This window comes from Akebia trifoliata, chromosome 15 (genome assembly GCF_017979445.1).
Source record: "Akebia trifoliata isolate Shusen 1 chromosome 15, ASM1797944v1, whole genome shotgun sequence".
NCBI classification, from domain to species: Eukaryota; Viridiplantae; Streptophyta; class Magnoliopsida; order Ranunculales; family Lardizabalaceae; genus Akebia; species Akebia trifoliata.
This window is the reverse complement of record NC_141389.1, coordinates 14972160-14988954: the sequence shown is the minus strand read 5'-3', so window position 1 is coordinate 14988954 and position 16795 is coordinate 14972160.

Genomic DNA, 16795 nt, shown 5'->3' with positions numbered 1-16795 from the left:
ATGGAAGCAGTTTTACCTATAGAAGTCGAGATCCCTTCCCTTCAAATCTTAAAAGAAGTAGAGTTAAATGAGACTGAATGGATTCAAGCTCGGTTTGATCAACTAAATATGATTGAAGAGAAATGCCTTGCAGCTATCTGTCATGGACAGATCTATCAACAATGTATCTCGTGCCAACAATAAGAAAGTCAAGCCTAGGGATTTCTCACTAGGAGACTTTGTTACGGGGTTGGAAGGTGTTAGGCACCAACCCCGCCCGACAAACACCGATTTCTACTAATTTTCAAATAAAACTACATTGCTAAAAAGACCTAAATAATAATAATAATAAATAAAAATAGTCACATTTTTTTAATGCAATGAATTTTTTCCCTTAGATCTAATAGAACAGCTCCTTGTACAGTACTCCTCGCTTTATTCTGCCACTGGATTCGCTTCAAACCTCCAATGTGAAGTAACTCCTTCTTAGATCTGAATTTTTCTAATTTTTTTATGGATTTTTGGGTATTTTTTAAGGGCTTCTGAGTGTTTTTTGAGCTAAAGTTGAGGTATGGGTGTTAGGTAAGGAGTTAAGACTTCAAAATTAGGGTTTGTGGGAGGCTAAAGAGGCTTTTTGACCTACTTTTCTTATGATTTATTTTTTGATACGAAAATAGGTTGTAGAGACCCTTATTTATAAAAAAATTTAAGAACTTTTTAGATAGAGTTAGAGTTGGATTAGAATTATTTTAGATAGAATTAGTGTTTAATTAGAATTATTTTTAAATACAGCTAGTATTTAATTAGAATTACATTAGATAGTTTTAGAGTTTAATTAGAATTATATTATATAGTTTTAGAATTTAATTAAAATTCTATTAGGGTTTTGATTTGACTTTGGTCTTATTAGATTGATTAGAATTTAGGGTTTTGACTTAAGTCTTACTTGATTGACTTTATTTTAGGGTTTTGACTTAAGTCTCACTTGATTGACTTGATTTTAGGATTTTGACTTAAGTCTCACTTGATTGACTTTAATTTTAATTAAGATTTTGAAAGCGCCCTCGATCCGCGGGGTACGCAGATCCACTTTTGACCCTTGAGGTTTGTGAGTCGCCACCTAGTTATTGTGGTCTAGGAACCAAATTGACTCTAAAAAGGATAAAAAACTAATCTACTATAGAAAATCTGAATCCGGGGATCATGTTACGGGGTTGGAAAGTGTTAGGCACCAACCCCGCCCGACCATTGCCGGTCTCTACTTATCCCAAATAAATCTACATCGCTAACGACAAACCTAGATTAAAAAATAATAAAAAAAAGCTTACCTTCGATCTGCAAAAGTGTTATTCCCTCAGATCTGATGAAAACGGTTTCTTGTACCGTATTCCTTACTTCGTTCTATCTCCGGATCTGATTTCTAATCTCCGAGGTAAGGTATCTTCTTTTTGGATCTGGGTGCTTCGAATTTGTTGTGGATTTTTAGGATGTTTTTGAGAGATTTTTGGGTGTTTTTTAGGCTAAAATCATAGCAGGGGTGTTAGGTAAGGAGTTGAGGCTCCAAAATTAGGGTTTTGGAGAGTTTGTTGAGGCTTCTTCACCTACTTTTCTTAGGGTTTTTTCTTTGATAGGAAAATAGGGTGTGGAGGCTCCTATTTATAAATTTTTTTAGGAGAATTAGGGTTTCTTTTTAGGGTTTCAATTAGGGTTTAGACTTTGGTCTCATGAGATGTACTTAGTCTTTAGGGTTTTGACTTAGGGTTTTGACTTTAGTCTTATGAGATTGACTTGATTAGTTTAGATTAGGATTTTGATTTAGGGTTTTGACTTTAGTCTTATGAGATTGACTTGATTAGTTTAGATTAGGATTTTGACTTTAGTCTTATGAGATTGACTTTAATACTTGACTTTAGTCTTACTTAATTGACTTTAATTTTGACTTTAGTCTTATTTGATTGACTTTAATATCTTGACTTTAGTCTTGCTTGATTGACTTTAAATTTTTGGAGAACCCCCCTCTATTATATCTTTAATTCTTTGGACCCCCAAATGGAGGGGTCCTTAAAGAAATATCTTGCGAACCATCAACAATTTTGCCTAAAAGCCTGATTAATCGATTTTTTGGTTCAAATTTTAAAATTAATTTTATTAATGTTTCACTTTACATTATTTAATGATTTATTTATTAGTTTCAAAATTTTTAATTATTAAAATTATGAAATTACCATTTGCCCTCGGAAATGATTTTTTACGTTTTAAGTCATTTTTCAATGTTCCAGGATGTTTTGGAATCAGTTTTTCGTAAGGAATTCAATGGAAATGTTGGTTTTTGTCATTTATGAATTTTTTTGTATGAAATGGTCGTGAACTTTATGAGGGGTATTTTCATAATTTTGTCAAATTTTGTGAAAATTGGTGAAATGATTTATTTGATTTCGATTTATTATTTTATGTGTTTCTATGAGTTTTTCTAATCGTAACGTAGGCTCTAGGGTTGTTTTGATGTTAGGGATATTTTTGTAATTTGGTCATTTTTATTGATTTTTAACGTGAAGCTTCTTTTTGGTCTGCAAGATGATGATTTCTATGTTTCTGGGGTCGTATTTTCCTAGCGTAGCGTGATTTCTAAAGTTCTGTCAGTTCGAGATACCTCATCCGGATTTCTGATACATATCTGGTAACAAAATAAAATATTGGAATAAACATCCATCATTGGGAACTGTTGCGATCGGGTTGACGAATTGATTAATCAGGCGAGTGCAAAAATGAGGTGTCTACAGATGTCCCTCTTTGGTAGAGGGTTGAAGCAAACTAGATAGCAAATCTATTTTGGTAGATAGTGCGATATCCGAATGCCAAAGCTAGTGATAGTTCATTTTACAGCCTGATTTAGCAATTCGTCAGGGTGTTCGGATCCTTGAGCATAAAACTCTCCCCGAACTAAAAGGTTGTCAGGTCCTTGAGCGCGAGCTCTCACTGACAGTGTCAGATCCTTGAATTTTAAAAAATTCTCTATGACTAATGTAACAACTGTGCAAGTGTGTAAACTCAAAATCTGAGATAGATTTCAAAGAGTTTGAGTTGGAAATGAGTCAAAACTGAGCATGAAGTGAATATAAACTGAGCATAATTCCAAGAAAACCCTTGGCGGCATCTGAGCATAATTCTAAGAAAACCCTTGGCGGCATTTGAGCATAATTCTGATAAAACCCTTGGCGGCATCTGAGCATAGTTCCGAGAAAACCCTCGGTGGCATCTGAGCATAATTCTAAGAAAACCCTTGGCGGCATCTGAGCATAGTTCTGAGAAAACCCTCGACGGCATCTGAGCATAATTCCAAGAAAACCCTTGGCGGCATCTGAGCATAGTTCCAAGAAAACCCTCGGCGGCATCTGAGCATAATTCCAAGAAAACCCTTGGCGGCATCTGAGCATAATTCCGAGAAAACCCTCGGCGACATCTGAGCATAATTCCGAGAAAACCCTCGGTGGCATCTGAGCATAATTCCGAGAAAACCCTCGGCGACATCTGAGCATAATTCCAAGAAAACCCTCGGCGGCATCTGAGCATAATTCTGAGAAAACCCTCGGCGGCATCTGAGCATAATTTCAAGAAAACCCTTGGCGGCATCTGAGCATAGTTCCGAGAAAACCCTCGGTGGCATCTGAGCATAATTCCAAGAAAACCCTTGGCGGCATCTTGAAATCATCTCAACCCGTTTTCCACTAAATTGTGGATAGGGGTCCGATTGGTAAATTGGGGACTTTTAGGGAATAAGGAGTCGCCACCTAGTTTAGGTCTAGGAACCGAAAATAACTCCAAAACGGATCGGGTCGGTCCACGGATCAGATAAATGGGTAAGGGGTCAGATTACAGGTTTCGGAAGGTGTTAGGCACCGAACCCGCCCGATCGAGATGATCGGTCTCTACTACAATCCAAACTATCCTACGGTCAACGGGTAGAGACTAAAGTCAAGATTATGGTCCAATCATCATCATCATCATCATCAAATCATATCAAATGTACTAAACGAATCTCAAGGCAAATATTGTCACAAATCTCATGCGATTTCTCGAATTACGCACACCAATAAAAATATTTGAAAAAGTCTTAATTTCCTTATGTTCCAAAGTCCATGTGGCACCATTTCAATTACAAATCCAAATATGTGAAGATTTTCCAAATCAACCAAACTAGGAATTTGTGAAAACTTTCTAAAGTGGAAAACCAAGAATATGAAACTTCTAATTTGGGAATTCACGAAACTTCTAAATTAGAAATTAGAAATTTCCCAAATTAAGATATCAAAATTAGAAATTTGAAAAAGGGGTTTTCCAAATTAGAAAATTATCAAAATTAGATTTTTCAAATTAACAATTTACAAGTATCAATTTTCCAAACATAGAAAATCATGATTTTAGGAAAATCACCAAATCAATGAAAAACCCATAAATCTTCGAAAAATTAGCAAGTTGTGAATTTCCAAGAATCTATTTTTGCCACATGAATTTTTCGTATTTGCATAGCCATGGTCCACAAGATCAATGAGTCAACTCGAATCCTTTTGTATAAACAAAATTTGGCTTTAAACACCCAATGTACACCTCAAATCAGTGAGTTAACTTGACTCGTTTTATTAGAAAAAAATTGATTTTGAAATTCCAATGTTCATGCACATCAATGGGCTGACTCACATGGAAGCTTCACCAAAACTCGATTTCGAAATCCCAACATACACACAAATCAGTGGGTTGACTCACGCACATTTTAAAAAGAAAATTGATTTTAAGCTCATATGTGCACACAAATCAGTGAGTTTACTCGCATGGCAAAATAATAAAAATATCAATCCTAAACTTCTAGTGCACACGGATCAGCGAGTTAACTCATATACCAATGTTATCAAAATCCGATTTTGACACTCTCATGCATACAAAAATCAGTGAGTTAGCCCCCCATATTACTTTGATAAAAAAAATTCAATTTCGAAACTTCTAGGCACACAGAAAAACAGCGAGTCGACCCGCAACCCTTTGATAAAAAAAATAATTTTGAAACTTCTAAGTGCATAAGAAGAAACAACAAGTTGACTCGTGGGAATTCACAAATTAAGACTCAGAATGGAACCCACACATAGAATAACGATTATATAGCCGTAAGAAGAGACAAAGAAAAATCGAACTTACCACTTGCAAGGGTCGAGTTCCGTGGGATTCCTTCAGAGTATTTGAACAACGACTCGGTTGTATGAATATTGCTTCAAAATCCACGGATGAGAGCTTCAACAACGATAATTCTGGGCTGATGTGGGGAGTGCAGGGAACGGATAGAGGTGACTGCTGTAGGTGCTTCAAGAGGAGAGAATAGAAATCGAAGGTGAGTTTAAGAAAACTGCATGGCCGAATGGGAAATATGATAAGAGGTTGGCTTTAACGTGGGTAACAAGAAGGCCTGAAGATTGGTTTCAATGGCTATATGAGATGAGTGTTTTAATGGTGAATGGGACAGCAACGATTAACAGTAGGAGAGGGGCATGTGATGGGGGCCGTTATGACGAAGAAGAAGAGGGCTGGGAGAGAGGGTGTTTGGGGCTGCCGTTGGGGCTGTTAATGGGGCTGAAATAGAGGCATTCAAGAGAGGACTTGGGTGTTGTAATGAAGGTTGTAGGTGGAGGCCGTTTGGGGTTGAAGAAGGGATAAAATGAAGAATAGAATGTGAAGGTCGGGGGCTGATTTCAATGGCTGTGTGAGGTGATGATAGGGGCTGTTCTGAACAGTGGTTTGCTGATTTTTTTGGGAAGAAGAAAGGGTAGCAATGGGCTATGGTGATTGGAGAAGATGAAGTCAGTGGAATCCCTTTCCTCTCTTTTTTATTTCTCCTTTTTCTTTACTTTTTTCTCTCTATTATTTCCTTGATTGCTGTCCAAAAAAAACGTCAGCCCTCTTCTTCCTTTCAAAATATCAGCCTCTCCCCCAAGAGAACATTAGATTCTCTTTTTATAGAGTTAACTTTCTATTTTTCTTTTTTTTTTTCAACTTTCTCTTTCTTTCCTTTTTGATGCTTGTATCCAATTTCTTTTCTTTTCTTTTCCTTATTTTATTTTATTTGCTTCTTTCTTTGATCGAACCAATAAAGAATATCTCTCTTTTAAAGTTTAGAAGGAATGGGATCATGATCCCACGTTTCACAACACGTGGCACATTGGTAGATTAAATTTCGATTTTTAATTTTGGTTGATGGTTTGGGTTAATTTTTAATTTTGGTTTGATTTTAATTAATTTGATGGGTTAATTAACTTCTGGATTGAATGTTGATTTAAATTTTAATTATTTAATTTTAAATATTTAATCTTAATTGTTTAATTTTTACTTTGAGTTTTACTTTTTTAATTGTTCAAATTTGAATTGTTGATTTGGATTTTAATTTCAAGTTGATTAGTTGATTTGAATGTCGATTAGTAAATTTTATCTTTGGTTGGTTGATCGCTTTTAATTTACATGTTGATTGGCCAATTAGAGTTTGATTTAAGTATTATCGATTGCTTGGATTTTTATTTAAACGTTAATGGGTTGATTAAATTTCGGTTTAAAGTTTTCAAACTAATTGTTTAAATTGTGAATTAGATTTTAATTGTTTAATTTTGAATTAAAATTTAAGTTTTAATTGTTTAATTTTTATTTTTATTATATTTTCCTAAGGATCGAGATCTCTAAGTTGGGTTTGGAGGTCGAGGGGCATTTTGGCCATTTTTCAATTTTTTCATAAATTTCTCCAATTTCATCGATTTGGGTACCGTTAGACTCAAAATCCTATTCTGAGTACAATGAAGGTACTTTCGAGACTTCTTGGAGGTCCGAAATTCATGAGGGGTATTTTCGTCATTTTTTCAATTTTTATCCATTTGGGTGAATTTTGGCGTGAAGTTTCTTTCAATCGCAACGTGATTATTTCTAAGTTTCGAGGTCATGTTTTCCTAGCGTGAGTTAACTCACAGATCGCTCTCTCTCTCTGACGTGGGCTGCTCTTCTTCTTCAATGTCTCCTCCTCCATGACCTCTCTCTCGTCTCCTTCATTCTCTCTTCAATACCACCACCATTAACCACCCTTCTTGTTCTCATCTCTCCACTACAACACCTTTCTTACAGCAGCCCCTTCTTAGCCACTGAGACCAGCCCATTAACAACCTCCATTGACAGCACTCTCAGCCATTAATACCAGTCCATTGGCAGCCTCCATTAATCTTCAGCCCCAAACGTCCACAGCTCCACCTCCTCTCCCAAACGTCCACTGCACATCGCCCTCTCCTCATCCTTCTAACTCTCTCGGACAGCAGTCATCACCACACCCTCTTCACCCATATACAGCAGCCCCTATTCTCACTTCTCTCTCAGCCGAACTCTCACAGTCCATTCCTTTTCATCTTCAACCTGCAGCAACATGATCAACCATTGATTATAGCACCCTTGCTCCCCTCTCTTCTCCTCCATTAAACCAGCCCATCTCTTCTACATAAGTCCCCACCAGAAGTCTCCTCCACTGTTGCGCTGCACCAACGCACTCACCATTACAATATTTACAGCAGTCACGTTGTTGTCGTTCCCCTCACAGCAATAGTTGCACCAACGCCCTCCTTGTTACAACCCCTATAGTAGCAGTGCTGCCATCCTCATCCGCAGCTATCGAGTTAACTCTGAAGCGATCCACGCAGCCGAATTTTCGTTGGTGGTAAGTTTGCTTTGTTTAATTTTTATTATTATTATCATTCTCCTTCGATCGTCATTTCATGTGTGGATTTTCATTGTGAGTATTAATTCTGAATTTGCATATTGACTTATGTTTTTTTGCGTATTGGAGGTTCAAAGTTTTTTTTTAAAAAAGGAGTGAGTCAACTCACTGTTTTGGGGAGTGCATCGAGTGGGGCATTGAGACTTCACGTGATAAATGTGTGAACTCACTGATTTGTGTGAGTTAGAAGCTTAAAATCAATTTTTTTTTACATATAAAATGGGTGTGAGTTGACTCGACGAGTTTGTGTGCACATGAGTTTAAAATTGATTTTCTTGTTAATAATGGGTATCGAGTTAACTCGCTGACTTGTGTGCATTAGAGGTCTAAGATTGATTTTTTTTTTATTATTATTTTGCCATGCGAGTAAACTCACTGATTTGTGTGCACATATGAGCTTAAAATCAATTTTCTTTTTAATATGTGCGTGAGTCAACCCACTGATTTGCGTGTATGTTGGGATTTCGAAATCGAGTTTTAGTGAAGTTTCCATGTGAGTCAACCCACTGATTTGCGTGTATGTTGGGATTTCGAAATCGAGTTTTAGTGAAGTTTCCATGTGAGTCAACCCATCGATTTGCATGAGCATTGGAATTTCAAAATCAATTTTTTCTAATAAAACGAGTCAAGTTAACTCACTGATTTGGGGTGTACATTGGGTGTTTAAAGCCGGATTTTGTTTATACAAAAGGATTCGAGTTGACTCATTGATCTTGTGGACCATGGCTACGCAAATACGAAAAATTCATGTGGCAAAAAATGGATTCTTGAAAATTCACAACTTGCTAATTTTGGGGATTTATGGATTTTTCTTTGATGTGGTGATTTTCCTAAGATCATGATTTTTTACTTTTGGAAAGTTGATATTTGTAAATTGCTAATTTGAAAAATCTAATTTTGATAATTTTCTAATTTGGAAAACCCCTTTTTCAAATCTCTAATTTTGATCTTTTAATTTAGGAAATTTCTAATTTCTAATTTAGAAATTTCGTGAATTCCTAAATTAGAAGTTTCATATTCTCAGTTTTCCATTTTAGAAAGTTTCCACAAATTCCTAATTTGGTCGATTTGGAAAATCTTTACATATTTGGATTTGTAATTGAAATGGTGCCACGTGGACTTTGAAGCATAGACCGAAATTAAGGCTTTTTCAAATATTTCGATTTTTATGTGAAATTCGAGAAATTATATGATATTTGGGGAATATTAGCCTTGAGATTTGTTTAGCAGATGCGATATAATTTGATGATGATAGTGATGATGGTTGGACCATAATTTTGACTTTAGTCTTTACCCGTTGACCGTAGGATAGTTTGGATCGTAATAGAGACCGATCATCTCGATCGGGCGGGTTCGGTGCCTAACACCTTCCGAAACCCGTAATCTGACCTCTTACCCATTTCTCTAATCCGTGGACCGATCCGATCCATTTTGGAGTTATTTTTGGTTCCTAGACCTAAACTAGGTGGCGACTCCTTATTCCTTAAAAGTCCCCAATTTACCAATCGGACCCCTATTCACAATTTGGGTGGAAAACGGGTCGAGGCGATTTCAGTGGGTAGGGGTCCAATTGTGGGTAGGGGTCCAATTGGTAAATTGGGGATTTTGAAAGGTAAGGAGTCGCCACCTAGTTTAGGTCTAGGAACCAAAAATAACTCCAAAACGGATCGGATCGGTCCACGGATTAGATAAATAGGTAAGGGGTCAGATTACGGGTTTCGGAAGGTGTTAGGCACCGAACCCGCCCGATCAAGATCTACGATCCAAACTATCCTACGGTCAACGGGTAGAGACTAAAGTCAAGATTATGGTCCAATCATCATCATCAAATTATATTGAGTGTGCTAAACGAATCTCAAGGCTAATATCCCCCAAGTATCATATGATTCTTGAATTCCGCATCAAAGTGAAAATAGGTGGGTAAAAGCCTAAATTTCAGATCATGTTTCAACTCTCACGTGGCAAGATATTCCGATTACAAATTCAAATATGTGAAGATTTTTCAAATCAACCAAACTAGGAATTTGTGAAAACTCTTTAAAGTAGAAAACTGAGAATGTGAAACTTCTAATTTGGGAACTTACGAAATTTCCAAATTAGAAATTAGAAACTTCCTAAATTGAGAGTTCAAAATTAGAAATTTGAAAAAGGAGTTTTCCAAATTAGAGAAAAAATCCACAAATCAAGGAAAAATCCACAAATCCCAAAATTAGCAAGTTGTGAATTTTCAAGAATCCATTTTTGTCACGTGAACATAAATCGGCGAATCGACCCATTAACGATATTTTGAAAAGTAAAATAAGATTTCACACCCCAATGTCCACCAAAATCAGTGAGTCAACTCATATGTCCATTTCATCAAAAAAAATCCGATTTTGAAATTCCTATGTACCCTAAAAATCAGTGAATTGGCTCACGTGTCAAGTTTGTCAAAAAATCAATTTCAATTTCCTATGCACACATGCAAATCAATGAGTTAACTCAATGTCTATTTTGTTGATAAATCAATTTTGAAATTGCAATGTACATAGAAATCAGTGAGTTAACTCACGCGGCAATATTATTAAAAAGATTGATTTTGAACCTCTATGCCCACATGCAAATCAGTGAGTTAACTCACGCGGCAATATTATTAAAAAGATTGATTTTGAACCTCTATGCCCACGTGCAAATTAGTGAATTAACTAGCATGGCAAGTTAATAAAAATGTCAATCCTAAACTTCTAATGCACACAGGTCAGCGAGTCAACTCAGTATCCATTATAAAAAAGAACATCGATTTTAAACCCATATGAGCACACAAATCAGTGAGTTAACTAGCATGGCAAGTTAATAAAAATATCAATCCTAAACTTCTAGTGCACACAGATCAGCGAGTTAACTCATATATCAATGTTATCAAAATCCGATTTTGACACTCTCATGCATACAAAAATCAGTGAGTTAGCCCCCCATATTACTTTGATAAAAAAAATTCAATTTTGAAACCTCTAGGCACACAGAAAAACAGCGAGTCGACCCGCATCCTTTTGATAAAAAAAATAATTTTGAAACTTCTAAGTGCATAAGAAGAAACAACAAGTTGACTCGTGGGAATTCACAAATTAAGACTCAGAATGGAACCCACACATAGAATAACGATTATATAGCCGTAAGAAGAGACAAAGAAAAATCGAACTTACCACTTGCAAGGGTCGAGTTCCGTGGGATTCCTTCAGAGTATTTGAACAACGACTCGGTTGTATGAATATTGCTTCAAAATCCACGGATGAGAGCTTCAACAACTATAATTCTGGGCTGATGTGGGGAGTGCAGGGAACGGATAGAGGTGACTGCTGTAGGTGCTTCAAGAGGAGAGAATAGAAATCGAAGGTGAGTTTAAGAAAACTGCATGGCCGAATGGGAAATATGATAAGAGGTTGGCTTTAACGTGGGTAACAAGAAGGCCTGAAGATTGGTTTCAATGGCTATATGAGATGAGTGTTTTAATGGTGAATGGGACAGCAACGATTAACAGTAGGAGAGGGGCATGTGATGGGGGCCGTTATGACGAAGAAGAAGAGGGCTGGGAGAGAGGGTGTTTGGGACTGCCGTTGGGGCTGTTAATGGGGCTGAAATAGAGGCATTCAAGAGAGGACTTGGGTGTTGTAATGAAGGTTGTAGGTGGAGGCCGTTTGGGGTTGAAGAAGGGATAAAATGAAGAATAGAATGTGAAGGTCGGGGGCTGATTTCAATGGCTGTGTGAGGTGATGATAGGGGCTGTTCTGAACAGTGGTTTGCTGATTTTTTTGGGAAGAAGAAAGGGTAGCAATGGGCTATGGTGATTGGAGAAGATGAAGTCAGTGGAATCCCTTTCCTCTCTTTTTTATTTCTCCTTTTTCTTTACTTTTTTCTCTCTATTATTTCCTTGATTGCTGTCCAAAAAAACGTCAGCCCTCTTCTTCCTTTCAAAGTATCAGCCTCTCCCCCAAGAGAACATTCGATTCTCTTTTTATAGAGTTAACTTTCTATTTTTCTTTTTTTTTTTCAACTTTCTCTTTCTTTCCTTTTTATGCTTGTATCCAATTTCTTTTCTTTTCTTTTCTTTATTTTATTTTATTTGCTTTTTTCTTTGATCGAACCAATAGAGAATATCTCTCTTTTAAAGTTTAGAAGGAATGGGATCATGATCCCACGCTTCACAACACGTGGCACATTGGTAGATTAAATTTCGATTTTTAATTTTGGTTGATGGTTTGGGTTAATTTTTAATTTTGGTTTGATTTTAATTAATTTGATGGGTTAATTAACTTCTGGATTGAATGTTGATTTAAATTTTAATTGTTTAATTTTAAATATTTAATCTTAATTGTTTAATTTTTACTTTGAGTTTTACTTTTTTTAATTGTTCAAATTTGAATTGTTGATTTGGATTTTAATTTCAAGTTGATTAGTTGATTTGAATGTTGATTAGTAAATTTTATCTTTGGTTGGTTGATCGCTTTTAATTTACATGTTGATTGGCCAATTAGAGTTTGATTTAAGTATTATCGATTGCTTGGATTTTTATTTAAACGTTAATGGGTTGATTAAATTTCGGTTTAAAGTTTTCAAATTAATTGTTTAAATTGTGAATTAGATTTTAATTGTTTAATTTTGAATTAAAATTTAAGTTTTAATTGTTTAATTTTTATTTTTATTATATTTTCCTAAGGATCAAGATCTCTAAATTGGGTTTGGAGGTCGAGGGGCATTTTGGCCATTTTTTAATTTTTTCATAAATTTCTCCAATTTCATCGATTTGGGTACCGTTAGACTCAAAATCCTATTCTGAGTATAATGAAGGTACTTTCGAGACTTCTTGGAGGTCCGAAATTCATGAGGGGTATTTTCGTCATTTTTTCAATTTTTATCCATTTGGGTGAATTTTGGCGTGAAGTTTCTTTCAATCGCAACGTGATTATTTCTAAGTTTCGAGGTCATGTTTTCCTAGCGTAGCGAGGTCTCTAAGTTGTCCAAATGTGTAGCGAGCCTAAGTGTACGTGCTTGCTAAGTTGAGCGTATGGTGTAGCGATCCTAAGCGTGCGTAATTCTATGTCGCGTGGCAAAGAGAAAGAATAGAATAAAATTAGAAGGCAGAAGGAATTGGAAGGAGACTTCTCATGAACTTTCAAGTTCTTCGCGCTCATCATTAGGAATCCACAGCAACCGGGTGACGGATCGCCAAGTCAGGCGGATGCAAAAATGGGGTGTCTACACATCTGAGCATAGTTCCGAGAAAACCCTCGGTGGTAACTGAGCATAATTCCAAGAAAACCCTCGACGGCATCTGAGCATAATTCTGAGAAAACCTTCGGTTGTAACTAAGCATAATTCCAAGAAAACCCTTGGCGGCATCTGAGCATAATTCTGAGAAAACCCTCGGCGGCATCTGAGCATAATTCCAAGAAAACCCTTGACGGCATCTGAGCATAGTTCCAAGAAAACCCTCGGCGGCATCTGAGCATAATTCCAAGAAAACCCTTGGCAGCATCTGAGCATAGTTCCAAGAAAACCCTCGACGGCATCTGAGCATAATTCAAAGAAAACCCTTGGCGGCATCTGAGCATAGTTCCGAGAAAACCCTCGGCGGCATCTGAGCATAATTCCAAGAAAACCCTTGACGGCATCTGAGCATAGTTCCAAGAAAACCCTCGACGGCATCTAAGCATAATTCCAAGAAAACCCTTGGCAGCATCTGAGCATAGTTCCGAAAAAACCCTCGACGGCATCTGAGCATAATTCCAAGAAAACCCTTGGCGGCATCTGAGCATAGTTCCGAGAAAACCCTCAGCGGTAACTGAGCATAATTCCAAGAAAACCCTTGGCGGCATCTGAGTATAGTTCCGAGAAAACCCTCGGCGGTATCTGAGCATAATTCCAAGAAAATCCTTGGCGGCATCTGAGCATAGTTCCGAGAAAACCCTCGGTGGCATCTGAGCATAATTCCAAGAAAACCCTTGGCGAAACCTGAGCAAAATGCAAGATAACCCTTGGCGGTAACTGAGCAAAACTGGCAGAGGAATGAAGGAATTTTGGAAAAGAATGAATGAATTTGGAGAAGATTGATTGGAATGAATCAAAGAATGAATAAATCCGGAAGATAATAAATCTGGAAGAGAAATGATCAAATCTAAGAATGATTGGATCTAGAAAGGAATCCGAGAACGAAAGAATGTCATATCTCCTATGTGAGATCCAAAATGCTTTTGTTTGAACCTTAAGGATTTATCCAAAAAGTTTCATTAATTTAAAATCGGAGTTTTTATTTCTTTTGAACCTTAAGGGGTATTTTTTTTTTTTTTTGAAAAACTGTTATCAAGAGGGTAACCTTAAGTTTGGGGTTCTCATTATCTTTTAGGATTAATATTGCTCAAAAATAAAATGCCCCTAGTTTGACAATGAACGTGGCATTGAAGATAATTGAACACGTCATGCAAAAATTAAAAAAAAAATGCCCCTAGTATAAGGGGGAAAAGTAATATTAAAGAAGAAAGAAAATGCCCATTATATGAAGGTTTGAAATATTTGATTACCACAAGCGCAATAAAGATCCAACTTTTAATTTTGATTAATTTTATTAAAGATTTTGAGTCAGGCTCAAGAGAACAAAATATTTTCATTTGAGACTCATCATAGAATTCACCCTTCTCTCTATTGGTTCACTTGGGGAAGTAAAAATTTTTAGATCGATCGTAGACAAAATACTTGTGGCTTCTGAGTCTATGACTGGTTTAAGCGAAGTATTGAACTTGATTATTCAGACTTCTGATGTTTCAGCTCGGACCGCTCTCAGCTTGGGATTTTCTTCTGTTTTTCTTTGTTTTTGCTCTAACTTTTGCCTAGATCGCATTTTCGAGTTTTCAATCTATCGAGCTTGCTCTAGCTTTTGCCTAGATCACCTTTTCAGGTTTTCGATCTAGCGAGTTTTTTCTTTTTTTTTCTTGGCTCTGATTGTTGCCAAAGTTGTCCTTTCAGATTTTCAACCTTGCGAGCTTGCCTTAATTTTTGCCTAAGTCGCCATTTTCGGGTTTTCAACTTAGCAGGCTTCATCATTTTTTTATCTTTTTCTTCTCCTCTGAACTTCTAGAATTACTGTCTGATCATGCTTTACTATCTTCCTTGACTTTTCACACAGTACTTAAGAGGACTTTTATAGGTAAGCTTAGGACTGGATATAAAAATAAAGGAATTTTGAGGCTCAAAAACCCAAATGTCCCTTGTGTGGCATTTCTTTTATTTTACTTTGAATTTTCTTCCCCATTTGAAGATATTTGTTTGTTTTTTTTTTGAATTTTTTTCTTGATTTTTTTATTGTGTGGGGAAATATATATTTTTTTATTTTGATGTGGTCGAGCCTGAAGTAACTTCTCAGGTTGCCTACGTACCCCAGATTTTTGGGATCAGACCAAAACGTAGTTCAAATTTTTCCTCCCTTAAGTTAGGTGATCGGGCTGAGAAAGAAAAATGCATCATTTTTTTTAAAAGACTGCAAAGGGTTGAGAAAGGAGATAATGAACTAGGTAGTAGGAAAATTGATTCGGCCAAAGATGGCCTCCTTAAATGTAGTACCATTTGATCCGGTCAAGGTTGGTTGGCTCTGGTAATTCGATTTCATCATGATTTTGAAATCTGACAGTTTTTTTCGGGTAATATTTCATTGACGATGAACAAATCCCCCCAATTTGGTTTGAACTTCCCTCTAGGGTCAAAGATAGGTGGTCGATTCTCTTTGAGTACTAAATCCCTGACTTGTAAGTGACGGGCTTTGATCTTTTTGTCAAATGCACGGGCAACTCTTCTTTGATAAGCTTGCATGTGATACAAAGCTCTTAGTCATTTTTCTTCGATCAAACTTAATTCTTCATACCGTTGACGAACCCAATCTGCTTCTGACAATTGACTTTCCTTGAAGGCCTTGAGATACAAGATTTACATTTCAACTGTTAAGATTGCTTCCATATCATACACTAGAAAGTTGGGAATAGCTCCAGTGGAAGACTGTATTGAAGTATGATGTTCCCCTAGTGTGAATGGTAACTTCTCTAACTAATCTTGGTGTGATTGACACATTTCCCTGATGATTATTTTGAGATATTTTATTGGCTGCTTCAACCTTTTCATTAATCTGAGGACGGTAGAGAGATAAGGTGATGTCAAATCTCGAACTTTGAACACAAAGTGACAAACTAAGCTTTGATGTACGACCCATTATCAAAGATCAATACCGCTTCAGCTGTTTCATTAATCTGATAATGGTAATCTATTCTGGGAGCTCTACCATGTTGAGAAGTCTAACACTGTAACATCTTCCTTGATCTCATTTTATCAAGTTAATATCTAATCTGTGTCAGACAACACCCAAGTTTGCACCTAACATATCCTCATAGGCCCACACGAACAAGTCTTTTGAAATTTCTGAGAAAATTCATTATCTCTTTGTGTTCCTCCAGGGATAGGAGGATTTCTATTTGAATCTCTTTAGGAATTATTTTCTGTTTCGAGGTCAAAGACCTTTCCTTTCTCGATTAAAGGTTGAGCCCGATTCTTATCTTCTTATTTAGAAAAGAAATCTATCAAATTATTAGTTAATTCGTTAATGCGTTCGAGGTATTCAAAAATTTCCTTTATCCGATCAATTTCAGATGGGACGACAGACACCTCTATAGACTCGATGAACTAACTTGACTCAATAGGAAAAAAGTAAACTCAATCTAAGGAAGACATGACCTTACTGGAAAAAAGGACTCGAGCTAACCCAAATGACTCATGAAAACTCAAGACAAGTACTCACACGAGTTTGATTAGGATTGAGGACTGAGATATTACTTACAACCGGTAAGATTGAAGCACTATGATCTTTAGGGAACAACTGGGCGATGTTGAGAAATTCTGAGGTCATTTCTGACTGTTGACTTGATATTGACGTTTACTCTAACTGACCGGATTTACAACCCTAGCTAGACTATGGACGATTGAGCTTAGATACAATGATAACCTAGTAACCCCATC